Below are 26,849 nucleotides of genomic sequence, written 5' to 3' on the forward strand. Positions count from 1 at the left end.
ATTACTGAGGCAATGGAGGTGCAAATTTCAGGAACAGCCCATCAGTGTGTCTGAATGCCCTCCACAGCAGGACTCGTTCAGGGGCCAATGGCAACTGAGCCCTCAACAGCCTGGGCATGGTTGGATAGGAATTTGCACATAAATTTTGAGAAAGCACAGGAATTTCCTTGCTCTCTTTTGTAGCAATTGTTTATAAGTGCAAAGTGGAAGATGAAATTTCCTTAGGCCAGTCTTGGTTATTGTCTCATTCTTTGCACGTGACAGGTTTCCTGGGAGCATCCCTGCCAATGCAGCAGTCCTTGAAAAAGGCAGCTGGAAAAGGAGAGTGAAGAAGAGCCTGGCTCTGCGGCTGGGAGGTCCCTGCAGCACAGGATCAGAACCAGAGCGAACAGGCAGTTCTCCTCTTATCTGATGTAGCCTGGAAAGCAGACAGATAGGACTGCAGCAATCAGTATGATGGGAATGTGGTGGGTGGACTCTACCAAGAGAAAAGAAACCCTCCCCTCTATGGATGAACCTTCATCTCTCCGTTTCCCCCCTCTCTAGTCATCATTCTGGTAAGAGGGAGGATCTCTTACCCATCCAGTGATGAGATGAAAGAGTGCCCCCCATTTGACACTTCATGAGTTGGCTGAACCCTACAAAATGATCTTCATAAAATCCTGATTCCAAAGCATCAAAGCCTTTTTCTGACTGGTAAAAACCCTAAAAATTCCTGGAAGAACTGCCAAAGGGCGATGGGGCTGATTCTGTCAACTGCCTTTGGTTAGAGCTGGGTTTGGTTATTTATGGGGGCCGGGGGAGGCAAGAACTTTCCAGATGGGCGGCTGAACCAAATACAACAATGATAAAAATCAGTGCAGTTACATGAAGGGAAAAGAACGCCTGCGCTGAAGGGCTGCTTGAGGAACACACTTCCCTGTGCTGAAACATCCCTCGGCATGGTGCTGCTTGTGGCATCCCACCCCGCAATGTTTCATCCCCATGCACTGCACAGATACCTCCTCTGTGTCTGCAGAAACGTGCCATTTTCTGGGGGTATCCTGCCTGGATTTAATGGTACCTACCTAATAAGACTCTATGCTGATTGAGGAATAAGTGAGGAGTAAATACCTTATCAGACTAAAAACATGGTCAGGAGAGTAATCGCCCAAACGCAATCAGAAGTCATCCCACCCCAATGACATTATAGCAGGGCTGGTCTCTCAGCCCATGCAAGAAGCCAACAACTGATTAGCAGCATGACTTTTGTCTGCCCAGAAAAGCTGCAGTGTTCTGATGTCCCAGGTCATGCTGGGGCTCCAAAGCAGCAGATGTGTGTCTCATGAAATTGTGGCCCGGACACTCAGAATCAGTGTGTGAGGGACTGAAGTTGGGGCACAGAGTATCAAACAGGTTGCACAGAAGCCCTTGGATGAAAAGTGAGGTGTAAAGATGAACATCTCCTGTGTGAAAAGTCTGAAGAAATTTGCTGTTGCAGTGTGATGGTGTAAAGGAACTGAGTGAGCAGAGGGACAATCTTCAAAATCATCTGGGTTCTTAAGTCATCCTGAAGTATGAATTCTGATCATTTAGAGCCCTGTTGGTGTGCGTGGCACTGCACAGTTAAAAGTCAGAGTGAAAAACTCTGTCCCTTTTCCAAAGGCATTGCATGCAAAATCTAGGCAGAGAAAGCACGAGAAAGCATAAGAAAGGCAGAAGATAAGGGATTGGGACTGATCATTAGATCTTTGTATGCATCCAAGAACAGAGGAGGACAATTCAGTAATTCCTTTAAGAATGAAGCTTGCTCGACACCTGCTTTGCAAGGAAGCATGCTGAGTATCTGGTGCAAGTGGGAAGGTGTCTAGGAGTCAGGACTAAGTGGGAGAAGTGAAATACCTGGTGAGAAAGGAAATTTGCTGGAAAGGCTTGGAGTTGGTGACTGCAAACTGCCTTTGGCTGAGTGCACCCTTGGGTTTCCTGTGTTAGTGAAGGTTTGGATGCCTGCATGGGTTGTTAACAGCAGTACAATTAGCCAGTCCAATATCATCATCTTCCTAGTGTTGATCTTTATTCTTAGAGGCATCTTTTGGTGGAAAACCTCCAGTACTGTCATGGAAAGGACATGCAAGGGGTATACAAAGAAACCGTCCCTTGGGCAATTCTTTTTTCCCACCCACTGAGTCCTGTGGTACTTTTTTCAGCCTGGTGTTCACACTCCTTGGCCCCACCTGCTGATCAATACGTGTTTACACTGTTGAAAAGGTGGTGAGGCTCAACCTACTGAGGCTGCTGTTCATCACAACGCAGGGAATTCCAGCTCGCTAGGTACGTTAACGAAACTGGGGGAATCAGTCTGCCTGATCCACCAGACAGAGCCTTGTTCAGCTGGGTTTCTTTGTTTAGGGCAGGTGTGTGGTCCCACCGTCACGTTGCCTTTCACCAGCCTCCTGTCTTGTGGGAGCCCAGCCCTGTCACCTGCTAGCGAAGGTGCTTGCTCTTGTCTCTGCTCCTGACCCACGGATGGACCCTGCTTGCAGCACTTCAGCAATTTGGCAAGAGAAGGCCAGGATGAGGTGAGTGATTTGTTTGCTAGTGAGATGGCAGGACCCTTGTTTCTTGTCAAAGGCACGTGAGGTAAGAGATGCCATCGACGTTTCAAGGTGTTCTTATTGTAGGCCTTCGTCTGAAATGACACTGTTCATCCACACTTTCTCTCCAGCTTCTTGATGAAAACAGAATTTTCTCCTGCTGTCTCCAGTCTCTGGAAAGCCCCTAGACAAAAGAATTTTTCAGACACACCATTTCCTTTTGTGAATCAAACTCTAACCCCTTAATGTTCAGCAAATAATTTGTTCCAAAGCGACTGTGTTGTATGTGATCGTAATTACATTTGGTTTTTAATAATCACAAACACTCCTGTTTTCTAAGAACCAGCAAAACTGATTTCCAAATCATTTAGTTTGAATGGCATGTTTTGTGTTTGTGTAGCATCTTCTCCCCCATATGCGCTTCTAAAGAAAAACAAACAATGTGTTAAAAAAAAAAAAAAGCAAGTGTGGGGGGGAAAAAAACCTTGGAGAACTTTAAAAGACTCTAAACCTGAAAAGGGAGGGGTGGGATCAGCTAATTTGTCCCTCTTTTGTATGGTTTATTAAGCCTTTTGTTCTGGAACGCATGGGTTCAGTGGGAAAGCGGTTTTTGATATATAATGTATTTACTTTTGCTAATTAATTAAAGCAGTATTCATATGAAAATGCCGACTGATAATGGCTTTCACAGCAACAACTGTGTTTTTTAAAGTAGCAACTTTTAATTACAAATTGACTGGCAGAAATATATAAACCCAAATATTGTTCCGCTGATTTCCTTTTAACTGTGTTACTCTTGCTTGATTTATCGGATTAGGGCTTTTCACACATAGTGCGTACAAGATATTGTTTTTAATGAGAAATTAAAAGATTACCAACAATACCCATAAACCATTAAAAACACAAACTCTAGATGAATGGTAATTAGACAGAATGATTTGAGGCTGATAAATTGGAAGCAATTAATGTATTTGTTTGGGATTCTGAAGATAGCTCTGGGTGTTCCAGAAAGCACTGAAGGGTTCAGATTTGGTGCTGAATTGCATGTGGAGATACCTGCACTGCTTCGAGTGTCAAGGGGCACCAGTAGAGCACCAGTGGAGATGATGCTGACGGGGCTCCCCTGGGCTTTGAGAAGTTACGCGAAGGGGTTCTGTGAGGAGGGTGAAAGGGCAGGGCTTCCTCGGATCAAACCCTTTCTGTGTTTCACTGTTACTGGTGATGTAAGGGAAAACTCAAGGAGGTAAGAGGGGGGGAAAAGTGCTGAGGAGAAGTGAAGGTTTCTCATCTGTGCTGTGGTTTATCAAGATTGCATTTTCTACTCGACCTGAGCAGTCCTGAGTCAGTAGGCCTGTGTGAGACACTCTCTTTTGGGAGATGAGGAGGTTGCATTCATTAATGGTGACTTGTAACCCCAGCAAGAGCATCCTGTTTCTATTCTTTCTCTTATTCTTGGCAAAGCAAATGTTTTGGGATTCTATTTCAGCAAAAGGAAGTACTCTCGGGTGGCGATGCCTTTTGATATTGTTCCTTGTACTTAGGTCTAGAACAGAGCTCATCATGATTTCCCATCTCAGGAGAATTTCTTAGGACAAGAAAAGTAGCCAAAATCAAGTAATTGCCTAAATCAGGATAGTGATGTCTTTTCTCAAAAATCTTAAAACAAAATAGCCTTCTCCACCCCAAAACATAAAGCCCCAGGCAACATATGATCTGAACAATTGAAGCATCTCACTTTGATTTTTATTATTTTTATTTTCAAGTTTTGTCCAGGTGTAAATTAAACAGAACGTTGAAACAGATAGTCATGGCAAACACACACATGAAACCTTTTCCCCATTTCCCCCCAAATCAGGAATACCCATTAGAATCCGCCCTTTCTTACACACAATGTTTTCCTTCTGATAACTTGGCATTCCTGATGGGGGATGGGGAATTTTTCGTGGAAAAAAAACCCCAAAACTTGACATGGAATTCTGCAAGTGGAACTCCCCTCTCCGCCATTGGCTTATCTCTGTATTCCAATCCCTGTTTTGGATATATTTGTTCCATGAGGCTTTTCAGTTTTTATCCACTGTAGAAAGAAATGCATTATTTAACAAGGCAAGAGCACAGTGTACGCCCTTCACGTCTAACCATCAGCTGCTAGTGCCTTGTGCAGGGAGCCAGGTTTTCAAAGGAGCTCATATTCCTGAAAGCACTTAGCTGAGTGGGTGCTGGTGGGTGCTCAGTTCTTTTGAAAACCTGGTTGTCACGTTCCTAGTGGAAACTGTTGGATGGAACCGGATTTTTTTGAGGCTTTGCTCTGAAAAAGTATGTCTTCTATGGAAACTCTGTGGCTCATCAAATATATGGCCCAATTCTTTCACTTGTTGACTGTCTTCTACCCACACATAAGTCTTGCTGCTACTCTGAAGCTTACGTTTGCAGGAGCAGGAGCCTTGTCTTCTGTCCCTGTGGCTCCATCCCTGTGCAGCACGCTGTGACTCTCATGGGTGATTCATTACGGCTATCCTCTGTCCTACTGGAGTCGTGGCTGGCTTGCTTCCAGGGGTGAACTGGACAAGATACTGCTTCACCCCATGGGCTTACTCTGGGGAACGCATACTGGGTTGTTGCTGCTGCTGTGAAGTAGCTTCTTGGGCATTTAATGAAGTATTTTTTGTTCCTTGTACACCAATTCAGCCATCAAATTAATAAATAAGGTTCTTGGAGGAGCCACCTGGGACCTATTGCAAATGCTGGATGCCAGTAAAATCCAGTTGCATGTAGCAAAAGGGAAAAGACCAATAAGGAAACAATAACAGAAAAGCTCTATTAAAAAGGCATATGGATACAATGTTGCTGGCCCAGTTAATGAACCTGTTATATTCAGTAGTGCAATAAAATCCAAAGTAATGGCAAATGAAACTTAATGCCTTGTAAAAGAGTTCAGCTCCTTTCTTCATAGCGACTCTTTTTGAAATAAAGGCCTGGTCCAGCAGGAGGGGTGTGTGTGCTGCACAGCTCAGATAGTGTCTTAGGAAACATCTGATTAGCTGTGGACAGTGTTCAGGTTGTTTGAAGTGTTCCGGCTTTTTTGGCCAGCCCAGCCTTCTGCAGGAGGCTGTGGAAGAGGGCGGCACATGGAGAAGTTGACCTTGACCCTGTGTGTGTGGGATCCCCTGTGTTCTGCTCTGCCCTGCAGGCTCAGGGATTGCTTCACACTAGTGCAGCCAGGAAGCTGCTGAGGTGATGTTACTTTTTTCCTTTATTCTCAAATTCCTGTGTTTTGCCATCGTACTGGCTAGAGCAGCGGGCTCAAAAGCCCTGCAAAAGAGAGGCAGAGGAGTCCTCCTAAGCCTGCCTCTGTGTGCATTCTGTCTGAGGTTTGGTCCAGACTTTTCCCTGACTTTTTACAGCATGTGATTCCTGCCTGCTTAAAGCAAACCCCATTGGTTTGGGGACAATAGACCCATGATTTTGCTCCCTATTACAGGTTCTGGATAGTAACAGTTTCTTTAAGTTGTAGAGCTAAATCCCGATTGTCTTTACTCAGCTCTCAAGTCAAACTTCCTTTATGCGAGCAAAAAAATACGTGGGAGCAGGGGATTTGCAGCACCAGCGTTTTCTGGTGAAGATAGTGGATATTTTTTGGTGGTTTAGTGCCTGGTCTTTGGGAATTAAATAACTGCTTGAGAATTTTAGCTTCATTTCAAAGGCATGTTTCTAGCCCTTCAGTTTCTGTGACCCCCTCCCCCCCGCACCTTGTAATTTGAAAGTGTGACTTGGATATGCCTGAAAGACTGGGGATCCACAAGGCAGGGAAAAAGAACCCAAAGCTGATTGTTATTAAAAACAAACACCACCACCCCCTCCCCAAACTGATGGTATTTGAATTCCTGGGTTTGCATTGCTGATTTTGGGCCAAGGGAACTGAAGGCAGGTAGAAGCCTGACTTGCATTAGATCAGAAGCAGGAACCTGGCAGTTTGCTTGAAAATGGCCTGAGCCTGTTAAGCCTGGTGAGCCAGCGCCTGCAAAACGGGTGAGCGGGGACACAGTGAGTGCCACAGAGGGAAATACCAGCCCTTAGAGAAAATCCTTCCTGCTCCCACCCATAAAACCTCATTTTTCTGGAGAGAAGAATCAGTCCCGCAAAGGGTGATATCCCCACCTCCTCCTTTACTAATCAGGTTCTCTTTTAATTTGCAGTGCTTAGTTTCCCCACATGAATTGACTATAGTTGGTAGATAAAGCTGTGAACGGCCCTTTTAAGTTCAAATGATGCTTCTAGCTGCACATTGCTCAGTTAAAAATGTGCAGGGTCCTTCTTTCCTGACATGTGCTAGCAGAAGTCATGGGGTGCACCCTGAGAAGCAGCCCCTGCTTTCTTTATTGTTGTTCTTTCCTTCCTCTGGTGGCACGAGTCAGGGGCACTGCCGCTCCGAACCGACAGTGTCTCCATTTTGGCAGTCTGTCCATTTCATTGTTTGAGCTGTGGCATGCTATAAGGTTTATCTTGATCCTCTGTAGTTGACAATAAAGGGGCAAATTTCTGAAATTCTAGTGGGATTTCTAAAGATACTTCCTTCCCCCTTTCCCCCTCGAAAGGAAGCAACCTCCTGCAAACTCACCAGCCCGCTTCTTTTCTTACAGGGTCAGGGCTGGCACCCTTTATTAGCTTCCTGCATAACCATGGGTTTGACTTGGCTTCTCTTAAGGTTCTTGCTGAAATTGGTCCAACACTTTATCCTCGCATCCGCCCACGCACATGAATTCCTCAGTGTCATAAGTTGGTTCAGATCCATGTAAGTCATGGCATCTCTTCTGTCTTTGCCCCTTCATCCACCCCTGTGAAAAATGTGTGGAGTTGTATATATTTGCATTTGCCTCCATTTACAAGGTGGGGAGCCTTAGTGATGTGGAACTAAGAGATGAGGGCAGCAAAGACATAGTCTGTGGAAGGTTATTAGGGCTTTTGAATAATGAAATGCAAGACTATCCCTTAAAGCTGGATGTGAAGCCTGCTGAGTTCAATGGAGAGCTTTTCGTTGATTTTTGTGAACTCTGGATCAGTCCCTTCAAAAGCAGCAAGGACTACGGTCCTAGTCAGATGATATGATTGTGGTGATAGGGCTTAGCATCTACGCAGGACCCTAAATAAAACCTCAGGTCTTTCAGAAGTGCTCACCATGAAAGGAACAGGTCCTATACTTGGTATTACACCAGAGGCCAGTAGGTGTTTTGTGCTTTGGAAACTCAGCTCCTTTGATTAAATGAGAACACCATGTATTTTCAAATCTGGTTGCTGTTGTAGTTGTTGAATGCTTGAAAGTCTCTCTCTGAACACATTTTTAGACTGCCTCCCCTTCTGTTTCAAAACTGAATTTTGCAAGGTGTTATGTTCCTTCAGCTCTTAGGGCTACAGGCGTACATACACAAGGACCTTAGGAGGATCACTGTCGGGAAATTTAAAAACAAAAGAAAACAAAAAAGATTTGGATCTTTTTTTAAAAGAGTTAGATCAAGGACGTGAACATTCGAGATCGTTTTCGAAATGGCAGGCCAGCCAGCAATTTCACAACTAGATCTTGATTTGAACTCTGAAACTCCAGCAAAACTGGGGTATGTGATCCCAAGACTGGGGTTGTCTAAACACGGAAATCACTCAGAACTCAAGTCAGCAAAAATGTAGGTAAAGGCACTAAATAAATGCAGCGGTCACGGGTAGCTAATCTTCCCACCCAGGAGCTCTGGTGTTCTCGGTACACAACCATTATCATCTAAAATACTGCCTGTCCCATTGCAGCCTGGATTTGGTCTCCTTGCCTGTGGATTAGACATAAGGAATATAAAACAAAATACATGCACAAAACCCTTGTGTTTCCTTTGCAAAATCAGGCTGTGCACATAACTAATTCTTTTCATGTTAATCTACACTTACAACCCGATAACAAGCTAGAGCTTTCTTCTAACCAGGCTTGATTAAATTTGGAAGATTTCTTCCCAACAGGAGAACCCTTTCTGCTTTCATGCAGTAAACATGATTTTGTGCTTTCTGTATTTCCCTTTTTTATTTTTATTTCAGGAATTCTTTTTTTCCTCCTTCTTCTTATTATTATGAATAAGCTAGTTTTAAATCAATTTCAACAGCTGGAATTAATTTTCCTGTTACTGACTCTTCACTTGGGCCTGTCACAGAGCGGGAGGCTTTCTATTAGCATAAACATAACTGAAAGCTCTGGAATTTGCATTAATGTACTTTTAACAAGTTGACAGTCTTTTGGCACACGCTCCTGAGATCTGAGAAGCAAGGGGAAAAAAAGACTGTATTATACCTTACACTGGCCGGATTGTAAGAAGCTGTCAGGTAAAACCTCAGGTTTCTTTTCCTACTACAAAAATATGGGACAAAATATCCACTCATGAGCAGGTGCATATATCTGACAATTTTGCAAAGTCCTTACTGCTTGCCTCCTAGTCTCTGAAAGAGCATGCTCACAACTTGGGAGCAAGCTGTTGTATTGTTATTTAATGGTTGTAGAACTTGCACAAGGGCTAGAGGTGCAAAATATTTTACAAAGGTTTTAAGGGGTCTTAGGAAACGTATATTTTAGTGACGGGCCTATGGGTGCTTTGAAAAGTGATCCAGACTCTGCTAAGTAAGTCAGAAGGTGTGTCAAGTAAAGAGCTGGCCCTGCAAGCTCCTTGCTACCACCAGGTAGGAATTCAACAGGGCTCGGCCTGGCAGTTTTGCCAGCAGATGACAAATCGTAAGCGAAGACCCAAAGTCTGAGACGATGGTTTTATACATCTCTGTTGAAGCCAAATAATTAAAGTAAGGGTCTTTCCATTTGCTTCCAGCTCCAAAGTGGCAAGTGAATTGTGGCTGAACCTGGCCTTCGCTAGCCACAGGATCAGAACCCAATTTGTAGATAAACAGAACCTGATGTTCCCACCAAATGGCACGGCCGTAGCAGCAAGGCCTTAAGGGAGGATGGCTATTAGGAAAGCCGGTGTCGGTGACATTTGGCTGAAGTCTGCTGGCTTTGCAGTGAGTGTGTAGAGAAGTAGCTGGGCAACTGCTGGATCAGTGTGGGCAACCAACGAGCTGGTCTGTGTGCCGCTGTCTGCGTGCAGGGATGTCTGCGTGAATGGGTTCTGCCATGGCTGGAAGCGAAGAGTTAACTGAGCCCCCACACTGCAGGCATGGGCCTTATGGATGGCAAGGCTATCAAGGCAGGTAGCTCATGATCCCTCATGAACATGTAGATGTTCCTCCTGCATACCAGTGGGCTGATATGTCTATTTAAAGAATGCAGTATGTTTTCACTAATTATTTAGGATAAAGGTGTATTTGCAAAAAATGTACAAGCCAACATCAAATTTGTATGTATACTTATATGTGTTTCCAGCTATACTAGAAAAGTAGGCAGGAGAAAAATACTTGGGCTGCAGATCAGACTCACATCAGTTGCCATGGGAATAAAAGGAATACTGAGAATTGAGGGAATCCTTTAAACTACAAGATTTTTTAAATTGAGTTCTTATTTGACTGTTTATTTAGGCCCTACATTAAGACAAAAATATGTGTTTAGCCAGCTCCTCCTGCTGGATCCGGAGCAACTATTAAAGCTTATTTCCACAGCGAGATTGCTGATCCTGGCCCCAGAACAGAGAAGACGGAGGCCTGGGAGAAGGGCTGTGCTTAGTGGCACTCGGCTCGCCCTGCGGCCAGGGGCTCGCGCAGCCCCCTCGCAGCTTGGCACGGACAGGCGGGCTTTATGCTTACATGGTAAAGCTGCTGCCAGTGGTTTTGGCGAGGATGCGGTATTCGTCTGCTCCAGGCATTGTTCCTGGCTTTGCCTCTTGATTTTGGAAAGACCAAAATGGTACCCCTTCGGTCTGGAAACTATGACTTGATCTGGCCGGCACGGGAGTGATCTGACGCTGCTTACAGGCAGTTGTATGGGAATAGTCTCACTGCTGGGAAGAGTCACTGAAAGGTCTGCTAGCTAATTAGCAGGGGGATTGTAAACAGCTAAAACCTGACTGAATTCCTCTGTCAACTCAGGACAGGATCCCCCTGCCACTCCTTTTTCTGCCTCTTCACTTTTTGACCACAATCGGTTCTTCTGAAGATAATTTTTCCTCTCATGGCTGTTTCAGTCGTTACTATGAAAACTTACCGTGGCTGTTGTTCGTTGCCTATAGGAAAAGGAGCAACTCAGTGCTGTGGAAGGGCAGTATCTCCTCAGTCCCTTTCAAATCCTTTGTAGTTTGTCCCTTTCCCAGGAAAAGTCCCCAGGGATGCTGGCTGAGAGCAGAGGCAGCCTGTCCAGCGCTGTTTGGCTCAGATGCTGCTGTCCTGTCTTGCTTTGACTGATGGAAGGCACTTGAGGTAAATCTGCCTAGCTGTGACTGAATCACGTAATTTTTCCTGAGCTAATCTGCCTGTGTACTTGTGGCTGTGTGGAGCTCACTGCAGGTTCCTTGTCCAACCAACAGCCCATGCCAGACTGGATGGGATAGAGATACTTTGGTGAAGTCTTGAGTAGCAGTCACTAAAGTGGTGGAGTGGAGAACCGGATGCTCCTTCATTCAAACCTCCAGACCCTATGATCATGAAGCCAAGAAGCCTTCTGAAAGATTTATCTCCTTCTTAAGGCACTTCAAAGAGCCCCCAGAAGAAACCAGTTGTGTTGACATAGGCAGTGCATCAGGGCCACAAATGCATGAGCATGTCACCCATCTGACATCTGTGTGTCGTCTTTTGATAAAAGAGAAACATTTCTCCTCTTTCACAAAAAGACATTTTCCATACCTGCCAACCCAACCCCTTACAATTGCATGAGCCCAGAAATAATCCCAGATGCAGGAGCGGTGAAAGGATAGCATAACATTGGAAGCAGAGGTCAGCATCTGTGCTTGTGGTGAGGGAAGCTATCCAAAGCCAAAGGCCAAATGCCTACACCAGCACTGACTTCACCAGCATCAACGGAGGGCATTGCGTGAGTCAATGCTGACAGCATCAGGCCCTGGTCAGGGTTCGTGTGTGTGAGCAGCGGGCAGAGGAGCTGTGGGCTGGGAGAGCTTTGCAATGATGGGAAGAGTGTGGGAGGGGAAAAGAGAAGGGTAGTTTGGTTTAGAGATACTGTCCGCAGCGCTGATTCACTGGCTAATCGGATCTCCGTGGCATTTTTCCTCCGGTATCTGCTCTGGGCGTCTGTCACTGTTTTTGAGAATTTATCTTTCTCATCAGAGCTTGGGGCTTTTTGTTGGTTTTTTTCCTTTCTTCATTCAATGCCTGTGAAAGGAAAACATTTGAAAACAAAATGCCCTTTTTTTTTTTTTTTTTTTTCCAGAGCTCTGTTCAGTAGGCCTGAGCTGTGATGAAGTTCCTTGTCATGTGAATTGCCAAGGAATGTGGGTGCCCTGTGGGCAGTGGCCAGCCAGGACTACCTACAGCCTCTGCTGCATCCTTCCATTTTTTGGTAGGAGTTCTCAGTTGCCCCCAGTCTCAAAACAGTACTTCAGGGCCACACAGCAAAGGCTGCTGTATAGCCATTTTTGGCCGAAGCATGCCCTGTGGCATGGACCTTGTGGGTGAGGGTCTGGGACCTTTCCTTAAGTCACCGTGTTTCAGGCAAGCATGAGGACTAGCAGACTGCGATTGAAACTGGCAGCTCTGATGGGCGACGATGGAAAAGAGTACAGCCTGGCCTGGAGAGGAGTACAGCCTTGCCTGGTGGGTCCTTGTCCACATCCTCCCATGGAAACAGCCTAATGAAAAATAGTTGACGAGCTTTTATTATAGCTCAGGTTCTGGTGCTGTTAACCGAGGGGTTTGAGAAACTGTTGTGGAGCTCCACCCTGTCCTGTCAGTCTGGCCCGCATGGATTGAGGTGAAGCCATGAGCTAAGTGGAGCTCGTGATCACTGGTGTGCCAAACCTCCAAACTCTGCAGCGTGGAAAAAGGGGTTCAAGTATTAGTTATTATCTGGCAGCTGCAACCTCCCCTCCAACTCCTGTTGTATCAGTTAAGCTAAGCACAGCAAGAGAAGGGGGGCTGTTTGGGGAACATCTGATAAAAGAACTTTAGCTGTGCAAAGCTCAATTGGTGAGACTTCTCCGTAAACATCATCTGTTGTTAATTCAGCCTTGCATGCTTACAGACAGACATTTGTGTTGATTATGTGTGTTTTCTGGAGGAGAGATTTTTTAAATATGGAAATGAATGGAGCTATTTGCACAACTGGTTAGCATCCATTTCATATTATTACTGAATATATGTATTATGGAAGTGCCTAGAGACCTTAGGTTGTAGTAGAGCTTCACTGAACAAGGAGCAGACTATGCCTAGGGGAGATACGCCTTACTACAAGTAGTTGGAGACAGTCCCAACCGGGGCAGGCAGCTAGGCAGAGGGAGGGCAGGCACAAGGGGTGAGGTGACCTGCTCAGGGCCAGGCTGCAGGTCTTCTGGCTCTGCCCAGTCCTGAAACACTCACTGCTGGGCTCCCAAGCTTGTCTTGGGCAAGTGACAAACAAGGATAGCCATGTAAGCAAGTGATGGTATTGCTGTAACTCTCTCTGCACTGTTTTTACTGTCCTTCTCGTGATATGTCTGGCCTTAGACCCCGAGCTTTTGAGGGGAGAAGTGCTGGTTTTCTTGAGAATAAAGCATGATGCTAGTTTTATACTTTTTCTGTATCCGAAGTGCCAAGGACAATAAAAAAATGTTCTTCTCACTTAAATAACATCAAAATTCAAAAAGTGGTCTCAAAGACATGTATATTAGTTTATAGATCTGTATAAATCCATATGTTTGCGTGCCTAAACTTGAGGACTTGGAATAAGGCAATGAAAGGGAGATCAAATACAATTGTAAGTGGAGATACAGGCTGTTCTGAGCTGCTTTAGGATACTTTGGTTGAGTATTTAGATGTGAGTGAGAATCTGAATCCTCCTTTGCTGGAGCTGAGGTTTTGTGCATTTGAATTTCTACAGTCTTGAATGTGGAACGTCAGGAGATCAGCTGAAGGTTATGGCCATTGTAACCGTATCCCAGATGGGGCTGATGTGGGACAAACCCCAGCTTGTTTCTTGCAGACAGGTTCCAACATAGAGAGTTAAGTTACTAATTCTAGACACCAAAAACGTAGAAATGCCAGTTGACAGGTGTGTCCCACTATCGTGGAGTGATACTTGTGATGTCTCTGTTCTTGCTGGGTAACACCATAACCCAAAAAGGGCTCACGCTAGTTTCCAGAGGCTGTTCTTGGAGTGAAGTGTAAATTTTCTTTGCATGCTTTGTCCTGTCTAAGCTGTTGCTACCATCCTCCTTACTCACTGGTGCCTTTGGCCTGATCTTTTATGTGCCAGAATCAAGTATCTCTGTATGTATTCTTTCTGTCCCTTAGTCAAGGATTTCCAACAGCATTCAGGGTCGGCCAGACTCTGCTCCTATTGCAACCAAAATGTGTTTTTTCCACTGACTTCATTGGGCACTGTTAGGGCAGGGCTTGGTGCTGTTGGAAATCCCGTATACCAGCTGACTGAGCAGGCAGGGAAGGGGCTTAAAGGATCTAGCGTGTTTCATGGCAGAAGCAGCTTTTTGGAGAAGCGGTATACATTTCTCACAGTTTTTCTGTGATGTAGTAGGTTACCTTGCTTGGGAGTGTTGTGGCAGGCATAGGACACATAGTCCTATGTGCAGCTGTGTAAATCCCTTCCAGTGCAACTGGAAGCAGTTGAGGAGTCAGTGGGAATATATAGAAGCATTTGTTCCTGAAAGGAGCTTACATGTTTCCTTCTGCCTGGTCTATAGTATTCCTCTGACTGACTTTTTTTTAAAACTTTCAGACTATTTCAATTCCTCTCTTAACACTGCAATATCCCTTTTCTTGAATACACATTCCCACAAGTCTCAAAGCTGCACCAGCCCTACAGGGACCAAAACAATTGTCGCCACGCACAGGACATGTGCCAAGCCTGTGTTCTTCTGGAACTGGCAGTAGGCCACAGCCAAGAGCCCTCTCCCATCTCAGGGTGAGCACCTGTCACTGATGCAGCTGTCACGCTGGCTGCAGGACCCCAAGCTGAGCTTTGTGCGCTATGGGGAGGCTATACAGAGGGACACCAGGTTAACATGACCTCAAGGAAACCTGTCCTCAGCCTCCACTTCATTAACGTCACCCAAACCTTCAGAACCTGCCTGTGATACCAGGATGGCCACTTGTTATGGCTATCACAACGGTAAAATTGTCACAAGTAAAGCCATCCCATTGTCCAGAAGTAGAAGACAATAACGTGGGCACAGAGGGCCCATCCTCCACACCCCCCTTCCCCTCGCGACTCCTCCACGCTCAGGAAGTGGCAAGGCTGTAGTGTGTGGCCAAAAACAAGGCAGAAAAACTCTAGTGCAAAAGGGACTTAGAGCTGATTGGTAAGCCAGGCATGGGCACTGAACATCTCTCAAGAGATAAGTCTCTGACGCTTGATTCTTTTCAGTCCTTTTGGAGACCGTGATAAGGAGGCGGCAGTTGCTTTGTCAGGGTTGCTCACACTCTTTTGTGCAGCGTGTTCAGTCACTGAACTTGCTCAGATAAGACAAACATCTAAACTCCATTTCCGGAGACACGTACCGGTCTTTGCACTCAGGCAATGGTTATACCAGGGGTGGGCTACCAGAGACAGGACTGATGTTGAACGCCTGTAAGAAGGATGCTTCATTGTAGCTGGTGGTTCTGGGTCTCCTTTGCTTCCCCAGAGCTCCAAAACTGGAGTCCAGATTTTCCAAATGGTCCAAAGATCTGGATTATTTGGCAAAGGTGGCCACAAGCATCCCAGCAGCAGAGGGGCAAGTGCTTCTGAAAAACTCATCAGAATTTTGGGTGCTTTGGGCTGAAAAAAGCTAGGCTCTCCCAAAGTCCAGTTGCATCCAGACCGGTGTGTATCCCATTCGCAGGGTGACTCCTCAGCCATCAGAAGAAAACTTGTACTTAGTGACTGCTCCAGTCACTGCTGAAAGACAGCCACAGGGGAACAGAAACGTGATTGATTAAAGTGAACAATGTCTGGACATGATTGTTTAGGACAGGCGGTGCAGGAAAATAATGTAGGCAACGTGAAATCTGCAAAGAATTTCCTAAGGTGTCAGGACGTGATAAATGCCCGAGGTAGAAATCAGTCCGGGCGCTACTTAGCACCCCTGCTGTAAGAAGTGCTGGAGCAGCTCTTGTAACTGCAGTTGGCTAGAGTTTCTTTCTGAAATCTCATGCAAAGAAAGAGCTCTGCTTTGGGGAGCAGTCCTGCTAGGAGGAAGAAAGAAGCACTCTCCATTCAGGTGCACTCATTTTTTCAGCTTCTGTGCTTTCTGTAGAGGGCTCCCAAATAACTGCTTTTACCTGTGAACTCTGAGAAGTCTTTGCCTGAGTTGGCATGGGCAGATATGCATCAAATGGCCAGAGCTGTCCCTGCTTCAGCAGGAGAAGCAGGCTCGGAGCGGTCATGCTGTCTGGGTAGCAAGGGTTACGGGGCGCTGTGTCTGTGGGTGTTATATTTTCTATGTTGAGACTCAATGTGAAAAGGCTGAGATACAGTTTGTGTTAGACCTGTGGGTTTCAGGGGCATTGTAATATATCTGAATACATTTTACTTGTGTTTCTGGCATCTTCCAGTCTGGCAAGAAGCAATCAAGTACCTTCTGGTCACCTAGGGAAGTAAATCCATCTAACAAACCTTCACAACCCAGAGAAGACTCAGTTCCTTGGCAAGGGGATGATTCCTCAAGTTGAACAGTGACAGCCTGAAAAATGCCTGTCTTGTTCTCCTGCCCTGGGATGTTTCAGCATGTCCTTGCTGCCTGCTACCCACCATGAGCAACATTCTGAGGTCCCTTACCCCATAAAAGCTTCATTTGCTGATTCATGGTATTAGCCTACAGCCCTGTGCTCAGCCTAATGGTAGGCTGATTCCAGGTAGCCTTGGAGGAGATGAGAAAATATGTCAATATTGGAAGGGAGGGACTGCATGAAGAAAGTGGCTTTGACTTTTTTGGGTGCAACTTCTAGTGGTTTTGTTTTTCAGAATGAAGTTAACGGAGTTAAACTTGGTTACACAGTGGTGTCCATCCCTGCCTCCTAACTCAGGACTAGCCCCTTGCAACCTCCTGAGGCCTTGGCTTGGTAGAACTGAGCGTACAGCCTAAGGATCAAAAAGAGCCATGTACCGCTTCTGAGGAGATCCCTCGTGAAACTGTCACCTCACACAGAGTCAGTTTATGCACCAGGATAGCAGTAGCAGACTGGTGTTGGCTTGCCCTAAACTGTGTGCATAATTTTGCTGATGTTCTACACTGAAAATGGATGTACTTTAGATGCCTCCTAGGAGTCCTGGAGGGAGAGGGACTGCTGAAACATTAGGAATTAACTTCATTATTCTGTCTGAACCTCCTCTGAGATCTCTATGTGAAGGCATTTAACAGAAAAATCTTCTTTTCCCTCCTCAAGCAGATTTCAGCTAAAAGCCACCAAGAGAGCTGGGGACCTTCAGCACTCAAAGGATTTGGTCCCTGTTGAAAGCACTGTCACCACTATGTCCCTGGGGATGTTCTTCCTTGTGACCCTGCACAGTGCTCAGCTTAATCCTCTTGTAAGCAGCAGTTGCATCACTTGGGCATCTCAACCCCTTTTATAAACCGAGACACCAGTTATAAGATGCCATTAAATTTTTAAAACGCTGCAATGGAAAGGCCTTATTATTAGGCTATCTAGGATGCAGCTCTGTCAGTGCAGGGTTCTTCAGTTAACTGGGATCCAAGTCATTACTATGGCAGGGGTTTTTTTTGTTAATTGCTACTACCAAGGCAATGATTTAAGGCATTTAGGAATTTCAGTGATGTTTCTGTTCACTGTCAGTTTCCCAGGGTCAAATATTGGGCCTAAGGCATGTTGGTGGTGTCCTCCTGCTGTGAACAGTGACAGAAAATCCTGTCCTGAGAGCTGCTGTTTCTGGGAGGAATGGATGTACACAGACCTCCTCTCTTTTTTTTCATGCTGCACTGGTTTCTCTTTTACAGGTCACTCAGAAGTGCTGTGTAATGGTGTGGATATCCCAGCTTCTCCCAGGCTGTTTTCACCAGGGGCTGGGAGCAGTTTTGGCAAGCAGTGACCTAGTCATGGTGCCAGGGACCAAGTGACCTCGTGCTTCACCGTTTTTCCCCTGTGTTCTGCTGATGTGCTGTAGAAACTGGAATTACATGTTCTGCCTGCAGGCAAAGCAGAGCCCCAGTGCCCTGTGGCAGCATTTCCCAGATGGAAATGCTTCTCCTGCTTTATCTGCCTACACCCATCTGTGTCTGAGGTAGGATGTATCTGCTGCGCACCTATTCCCCCCAGGTGCCAGTCCATCCTGGTACCCTCTGCTCCCCCCAGGCTTTTATGTCCTTCTTGCTCATCCCCTCCCCAGACCAGCTGCCTGCCCTGATGGAAAGGCAGCCTGTGCCCTTCTTGTGGAAGGCAGCTGCCTGCGTCAGGGAACTCCAGGAGCTGCCCAAGTCCCCAGCAGTGAAACTTTGTTGTTTCAAAGTCACGTTGACCTGAGTGCTGCAGCAAACGTGTGTGGCGTCTGCTGCCGTTGTTTCGCATGAGGGAGCTGCAGTCAAATATTAAAAAGGCAGCAAGAGCATTAAATTATCCAGCAATGGAACATTGTCATTCCTCCATAAAACTATTTTGACCTGCAGTTTTCTATGGAGTCCATTGCTCTTAAATGTGCAGTGAGAAAGGAAATTAAAAATTAATCTTTATTTCCATCTCAGAAGAAAACCTTAATTCTCTGCATTGAAATTATACTCGTAATCCAGGGTAATAAATTATAGTTTTTAATTGCGGCTAGTCACAGCCAATCAAGTGGGAACGTCTCTCTTTCTCTCACTTGCTTTAACTTTACTATACAGAAGAACTCGTGGACTGCTGGAAAAAATTCACATACATTGACTGAGGCTCTTAAAGTTGTGTAGAGTAAGCCCAGGATGTAATTACAGCAGTCAGGCTCTGCTCTTGCCTGGCACCCTTGAGCCAATGACCTGAAAGAACCTTCTGGGCATGAACTGCACCGTAGGCACGGGCACAGGAAAATGGGTAAATTCTGCCATTTCCACATGGAGAAGGTGTGGCGTAGCATCTTGTTCGAAGTTATGCAGTGAGTCAGTGTTGAACGAGGAACAAAATCTTGATCCTGGTTCACCTTTTGACTATCAGACAACACCCTGCTGAGCAGGGAATAGGAACAAGGCTGCCCTGCTCTGGCCCACTGACCAACTCGGCTGGCCTTCGAGCATCTGGGCTCTGATGTCATACCTCTTCTGACAAAAAGGACAGCTGGTTAAAGCAGATACTTGTTTATGCTTGGTGTCTGATGCAAGTAACCTCTGTGTTCTTTCGCATTACAGCATATTGCAGACAAATGAAATGTTTCTTGGGATTTGACATTGCTGTATTGCATATGACAAAAGCTACCTTGGAAATGGGCTTACTAAGGCATGGCATGCTTTAGCACCACCAAGGAGGTGTCTCTGTTCCCAAATAACCGATGCTCTGCATGTGCCAGCTCTTCCTGTTGCTATCCCACAATTTTTATCTGAGTACTTGCACGCTTACCATACCACTAGACCATCCTGGCTGGCTGTCATCTCACCACTTGCATAGTGGCACTTAGCCAGGGGTTGTTGTCTCCAAGCCCAGCCCAAAAGGTATTCAAATACCTGTGCAGTGCAGGTACCTGACCTGCTTATGTAGCACCTTTCTGCAAGCAACATAGCCTTGGCTTTTTTTTTTTACCCATCATATCCCAGACAATGTGATAGACCTGTGCGAACCAGGAGGGTTTAAAAAGTGTCTTAGCACTTCCAAGCTCAGCTAGGAAACAGGAGAGCCAACAGGAATGCGGTCCTCAGTTGGAGGGAGAAAGAGTGGTGGCTGGAGGCCACGATTTTGGGAACAGCTCCTAGCTTTTTTCCTATTTTTTTCTGAATTGTACCAGTATGTGGAAGAGTTGGGCAAGAGAAAAAGGGTGGGGAAGTGGCTAAAATATCAGACACAGCTATGGGAAAGAGATGAGGTCCACCTGACATAAGCCTTAAGTGGTTTTTATCAATATAATCACAGTGGAGGTGTTTGTTACTAATCAGGATTAGCCTGGCATGTCTGTAGTCATTGATTTGAAAAAGACTGTAAAATCTCTGCGGTCAGGGTCTTCAGTCTGTGAACATTCCTCCTCATAGGCTCAGTACCGTTAGTTGCAGCGAGAACAGTGCGGTGAAATCCTTCCCCTAGGATGCATAAAGAAGTACATATGAAAGAATCTACCAAAGTTTTTTTGCCCAAGACCTCTGGTGTTCTTGATGAGTAGCCCCTAGATTCCAGAGGGGAGGTTTTAAGAGGTCTTACTCTGCATTTGTTAACACTGGCTGTTTCCAGAGAGCCTCAGGTGGACAAAAGGAAGCACTGGCATCAGCAAAACATCCCTTTGCCATTATGACGGTTTCATGCCCTCAGAAATTCTCCTGCCCACCCCACGTCAGTGTCTGTGAGCTGCTGTGCTCATCAGCCAGGGCTGCTGGCTGTGGAGGATCTCTGAACTGGCAGGTCAGGGGGCCCCGAGTGTGCCCTGCAAAGGGCCCCTGTGCAAGCCCTTTACCATCTGTCCTGACTCAGATGATCAGCAGCTCCACATTAGCAGGACACACGCGTGCTATGGCAGTTGGGTGAAAAGGCTCATTTACCCATGTGAAATTTCACAAGGGAACAGGAGTGGTCTGGGTGGGAATGGCAGTCCTGCGTGCCGTGGGGAGCACTCCTTCATGGGCTCTGCTGTCTCTGCCCTAGGGCAAGCTTGGAAGTGAATTAGATGGTTACAAGGAGATAAATTTTGACATCTTGGAGTTCTTCTGCCATCTCTGGATGCCTCTGCTCTTTCAAGCATTTTGTTACACAGAGCGCTCGCAGAAATGTGTGCATCAGCAAGGTCTGCTTCTGTCTGAAGTCCTGGCGATGTCGATGAGCAGCTTGCACTGACCTGTTCTGGCCATGTCTTTGCTGCTACCAGCGTGCAAGTTTTAGCTAAATTAAAGGTAACTGATGTATGCTCGCATATGGTAAGCAAACCTCTGATTTGTTTCATCTGAGCTGCTTTTAAGTGTGAATTCTGTCCCTTTCCTAGGTAGGATTCACCACACCGTAATAAATTGAATGGCTTGGAGGCTTTTCCTGGTGGTATAGTTGAATTTTGCAGTTAACAACCTTTCTTCCTTTCTGATTCTACCAACTGGATTTACCTCTAAGTAATTCTCCTTTCCTGGAGCATTTAAACATGAGTCAAAGCTGCATAGCATTTCCACTCTTTCGCTGTTTTCCCTCCTAAATCAGTTCCTTACGGTTCTTGGTCATTTTTTATTCTGTCATTATTTCCCACTTTCTCTCTTCGTTTCCTACAAATAATGCAGCAGTAAAACAATAGTTGGGCCTCTTCTCCTAGTTGTTGGAACTGCAGGACAGCATACTCAGATTGCTGCTGAGGTAAGTGACAAATACAGTTTCTTATGGCTCGTGGAAGTGATCCTTACATTTCAAATTAGACAACTTTGTGATGCAGAAGGCAGAGACTGCCAGTTACATACTCACCCAAAACCTTTGCTTCCCAACAGGGGCAATCTGGGATAATACCCGGTGGACTATAACTTCTATGTGCATAGAGACAAGGCCACTTCTGGAAATTAAATGGTTTATCTAAAGTTATCGTACTGCTGACTGCTCTTTAAAAGAGGTACTTCAGGGCTGGGGAAATAACTGCCATTCTATTTGTCAAATCCAAAGGAAGAATGATCCTGAAATTTATTATCCTGTATGCATAATTTTTGTATTTAGCAACATATTGAAACGAGGATTTATAAACTAAACAAACATGTTTCCGGAAGATGATGGCAGCTGTATGCCTTTAGCAGTGGTGGCAGCATAGTGAATATATCTCATTAGAAAATCTTTTCTTTTATAGGACAATAAAATTAGTGAATGAAAGCAAAAAGAGAGGTATAATGGATCTGGATTTTAACAAGCGTATGAATCAGTATCTCATGAGATCTTGCCTGAAAAAAATGTAATTGTATTTGACTGAGCAAGGACATGCAGAGAATGAGGGAAAGAGAACAGGGGAAAAGAATAGGAGGGACAATCTTGTGACCATGGTTGGAGATTGGACTAAGATGGGGTGGCCTGGTTTTCAGGGCCCCAGCCAGTGGGTTTAATTCCTTGCTCTGCCAAGGACTTCACAAGGGCACATGACTTCTTTTCTGTGGATCTTGGTTTGCCATCGTTACATGAAGACTGGTACTATCGCCATTCTTGCTTGTGAGAATGATGGCATTTAAAATCAAGAGATTCCACAAACCATGGGAGTGGAGACCATTTAACGATGTTGTATTTTTCCACCCTGCCATATAGGCAATTGTAAGAAATTATCCGTTTCTCATCATTTCATGCTTCATGCACAAAGGGGGCAGACTCTGATTCCTATTAGAACAGTAGCATTGCATACACGTTTTCCATTGGTGCAGTTATTGAGGCAAGCTGCAGAAACAAGAAAAATAAGGCAAAAGGTCTTTGTGGCTGTGGGACAACCCCTTCCCCACAAGTAACTGTTATACATCTGTTACAGGCAACTGATTTTTTTTTTTTTTTTCCTTTGATTTGACTAGGATTGTGTGGGAAGAGGACAAAGATTTATCTGGTGTCTGGAAATTTCCTGTAGTGACAGCAGGAGAGAAAAAAATGTGTTTTGCTTTTCCTCCATCCTGGAAATATGTAAAAAGAGCTCTTCAATGGGGCTATGCAGTGATCGCTCAGGCTCGCGGCCATGTCATTTACTGTTTGCATGGCTTCCCGCTGATTGGGAAGGAGGGGATTGCCTCCTGTGTCCCCCTGCAGCCTGGGGACACTGCTGTTCCTGAGCCCAGGAGCATTTGCTTTTGCCCACTCCCCCAAACACGTGCCAGCCAGAGAGATTGTCTCTAATGTAGGCTGAGCAGCTCTTCCTCACGCGCTCTTCTGTATCAAACACTTCCCACCTTGAAAACTTCCTTGGTTAACTGCTCATTTCAAAATCATTATTAATGTATTTGCACAGGGATTTTGGAATTTAATTAGCCTCTTTTGAACTGCTCTTAGTGTGTTTGTCTAGAGAAACAGAAAATCCCTCCATGACTTGTTTGCTTTCTTCATTCGTTGGTTTTCACTGGAAGGGAAAGATACCGATGGGTTTTGCAGGGTTGCATCCTCCTGACGCGACTGGTGCTGCATCTGAGGATAAGCCTGTGAAGGAAGATGCTGCTTCTGCGGTGCATCAAGGCCTCTCCTGCCCAGGGGCGGCTGCGTGAGCGTTGGCACAGGCTGAACTGCTGAGCACAGTGGGACATGGTCAACTGGTGCTAAGGATCTGTGCAATGCCCAAGCACGTGGCTCACTCTTACTCCTGCCCCAGACACGTTTGCACTGTGGCAGCTGTGCTGGCTGAACTGCACTCCCATTTCCCTCTTCATTAGTTTCCCTTGGGAAATTCAAATCCCTGACTGTGACTTGAATGTATCCTGCTTCCAGCATCTAGAGGCCAACTGGCACAACGGTTTTTTCATCTCACTTCTTGAAAGTGCGTGTTCAGGGCAGCGGTTCCGCTACGCCTCACCCAGAGCGTGTTGCAGGCTGTGCGGGTACATGCATGCAGATCTGCAGGCACTCAGTTTTCATTTAAAGGCTGTTTTAAGTTGGGTTTGGGCTTTTTTTTTCTTTTGTTGACCCTGCTTTGAAAAAACAAGGCTGGACAGAGCAGGACAGGGTTTCTGGTGTTCCCTGCTGCTGTTAGGAGCACACACACATGTGCTCTCTTTCTCTCTCACAAACCACAGTGGTTATGACCACTGCCTCTGGTACTGTTGTATTGGTCCCAAATTGAGGAAGGATGACTAACTTAATCACTTGATAGTTTTGATTTCTAAAATTAAACAGCCTGCCATATGTGCAACACTGTTACTATATTTATGCCAGCAGTTAGCAGACAGCATCAGCCGAGTTAGAGGGGCTTCGCAGCTGCAGCTTGTGCCTGTGCTGCTGTTGTGTGTACACAGATGTTTCTTCGCCTTTTTCCTAAATGCAGCTCTGTAGACATTTCTCTTGTAAAAACAAAGGCACTTGTGCGCATAGAGCTTTCTGGACAAACTCTCAGCCATTGCTTTGTAAACATGTCCTGATGCTCCTTGGTGTGTCTCGGCTCCAAAGAACGGGTGGAAGGGTTGAGGGACTGGATCAAATCCAGGAGACGGTGCAGCAAGCCAGAATTGAAGGCTCAAGCCCTAGTGCTAAAGCAGCTGCTCTCTGAAATACCAGGGAGAGAGAGTGAGCTGCAGAACGGGGCATCCCTGGGGAAAGGGTGGGTGCTCCCCACAAGGAGTCACCTCGAGAGCAGAGGGGTGCATGTGGCCCCAGGGACACGGGCAGCCTGAGCCCTTCAGGGGATAAAGGACGAGATGCCTTTCTTCCACTGTTCGCATTGTAGGAGCTCAGTTAGCACCATGCACATTTATTTGGATTCTAGGAAAGAGGAAATAAGAATAAGCAGTGGATGAAAGCCAAGGTGAAATGTACTGAAGTGGAAGGAGTGGAGCCTCATTCTTTGGAGGAGGACAGACTGAGGGATGAGATGTTAGTGATTACTTTGGTTCAGCAACATTCCTCTGTGATCTTAGACATGTTACTTAACTTTGTTTTCTAGCAGGAAATCTGGCTTGCCTTGCAGAAGGATTTAAGAGAGGGAATGAATATTTAGCGCTAACTAAGAATGTTTGGGTGAAACTGAAATATTTTGACATATTAGATCTGATTTTACCAACTGACTTGGTGACTTATATGTGCTTTTGTTTGGTGTTGAGCAAGTGTTGCTGCAAAGCATTAGCAGCAGTGTGTTTTGGTAGGGTTGCATGTGCTTAAGTAAGTGGCAGGAGAGGGTTTGTTTTTCATTTGCTTAGGCTTTTTATTTAAAACAATTGGAATCCTTGGGGATTTCTTTCTTGTGGAACAGAGCTAGATGGGTCTGGCAAGTGCCCGTAATGGAAGCAGAGAGTATCTCTGTCCCTTAGGACAATGTCAAATAGAGAAACCCATTATCAATTAGGTCAGAAAAAAACCCAAATTATAGACAAGTTTCTGTGTCTGCTGCACACTGTCCTCTAAGGATGTGTGAATGATTCTGGGGTACAGGGACACCTCAGAGCACCCAGGGGTAACCCATGCACTTCATAACCCCATGCACTAACCTGTCACTTGTCCCTGCAACTTTTGGAGATCACCTTCCATACCTGAACATCTTTCCAGCGCCTATAAGCTGTCTATAGCTAGTTCTTGTTTGACTCTTAGGTTGCATGATACTTGCATGCACGGACCAGTTTTTATTCTGGAATTTCCCCACGATGTGCAAATTCTTTCATTGACATATAGGGGCAAAATGAAACACTGAGAAGTTGCTTGTTCAAAATCTTCCCTCCACCGTTTTTTGGGGGGATGGTAGTGGTTTTTTCAATTCACTTCCTTCTGCTCCTTGTTTATTGGGAGCTAAGGAGGAGGCCTGTTGCTCTTACTGTTGTTTATTAAGCTTGCTTCCTTTAGGAAGATTTTTCAAGCCCACTGTGGCCAAGGCAGGGAAATGCCTTCCTATGCTCCACCTCTGCTCAGAGGGCAGGAGTCTGGCATACAAAAACACAAACCCTGGGAATACTCCTTTCTTAAAGAGAGACAGAACAGATTCACAGCACTTGAAGTTTTCTTCTGAAACCAGGGATTGGCATTTCCATGCATTCACAGAACTGCTTTTGTACCTTAAAACAGTATCTGCCTTTGCAGGCAAAAGGAGACTTTATGATTACTGTTCTGCCTGTGGATAGTTCCGGGTAAATTACTGACAGTTCTCAGGTGTCTGGACAGCATGGAGCATTGGGAAAGGAGGAGGGATGCTTCTGTGCCAAAAGGCAGCATGAGCAGCAGGCAGGTGAGCTGGCTTCTCTCTCCGACTTGTCACCTTGGGTAGCTCAGCCTCCCTGCTCAGTTTTGTATTCAAACAGTACTGTTTACCAATTTTATTAGTAATGATACATAATAAATTATTAATATTTATTTGGAAAATACTTGAATTATTTGTAGAGAGCTGTTCTGGGATGCAAGGGTGACTATAGGGTTGGTTTTGGTTGGTGGTTTTTTTGTTTTGTTTTTTTTCCTTTTTTTTTTTCCATTTGGTTAACTTACTTTGAGCAAATACTTGGACTCATATTTTAAATGGTAAAACTGCAGCATCAAGGAACGTGCTATTTATACCAGCAGGGCATCTGGCCCTCTCCTTTTTGCTGCACTCTCTTTGCCTCCCATCTGAATGGTGATACGGGATGTGTATTGATCCTAGCTTTTAGGACTTGTTCTGTTTATGAACCCAGGTGGCAGTGGAAAGGTATGAACACCGTTTGAAAAGGGAAGATCTATTTTAGAATGACAAAGAGAATAAATTAACGCAGCCTCCCCTCTCTAATGGTCTGATGGGCTGCCGCTACTGGAAGGGATGCCCTGGTGCTGTCTACCTGAGTGATGCTTTAAAGTCTCCAGCACCAGGGGATTTTCTTGAGCACAGTATCGATTTTTCTTACTACATTAAGCTCTTAGTTTCGCTAACGGTTTTCTTTGAAATCATTAATATTGCAGCATGCAGTGTGAGGGGTGAGATAGCTCTGCTGCTGTTGTGTGGGTACTGTCTGTGATCACTTCCTTCTTCCCTTCCTCTGTTGAAGCCCCATCCAGCTGATGCACCTGGAGGAGAGCGGGGAGAAAAGGAAGTAAAGTTGCAAGCCAGGATGGCCTCTGACATAGGTGAGGAAGACCAATTTTTCACGAAATTTGGAGGCAGTGGTTTAACCTTTCCTTAATGATGTGAGTCTGGGGTGGGAGAGTCAGAGCACAGCTTAGGGCTGTGGTTGGGGTCCTCTGGGTGGGTATGTGGTTGCATAGAATGGGTGAGGGGAGGCTGTAACAGCTCAGTGGGGGCTGAGAGCTGTCACCAGCATGTTTATTCCTGCTTGAACAAGGAATTTGTTCTACTAGCATTTGACTGAGGTTTAGACCAGGTGCCAGGTTTGTTACTGTTAGAGAGATTAACACAGCTGAATCGGTAAATCCAGATGGTTATGGTGATTTCAAACCTATCCAGCT

At 45.5% G+C, this 26,849-nt stretch overlaps 1 long non-coding RNA gene across 3 annotated transcripts in view; it reads left to right on the top strand.

Annotated features, from left to right (window-relative positions):
* Nucleotides 1-291: 291 nt before the first annotated feature.
* LOC130149083 (uncharacterized) overlaps nt 292-26,849 on the top strand; it is a 39,167-nt gene continuing 12,609 nt past the window's right edge. The window contains exons 1-2 of one of the 3 annotated variants that reach the window (XR_008821775.1): nt 292-2,310; nt 2,389-2,558. This is a non-coding gene — a long non-coding RNA (uncharacterized LOC130149083). Of the gene's footprint in view, nt 2,311-2,388; nt 2,559-25,227; nt 25,645-26,352; nt 26,511-26,849 lie in introns of those variants that run through there. The other 2 variants (XR_008821774.1, XR_008821772.1) reach the window with 2 other exon arrangements.

This window comes from Falco biarmicus, chromosome 4, assembly GCF_023638135.1.
Source record: "Falco biarmicus isolate bFalBia1 chromosome 4, bFalBia1.pri, whole genome shotgun sequence".
Lineage (NCBI taxonomy): Eukaryota > Metazoa > Chordata > Aves > Falconiformes > Falconidae > Falco > Falco biarmicus.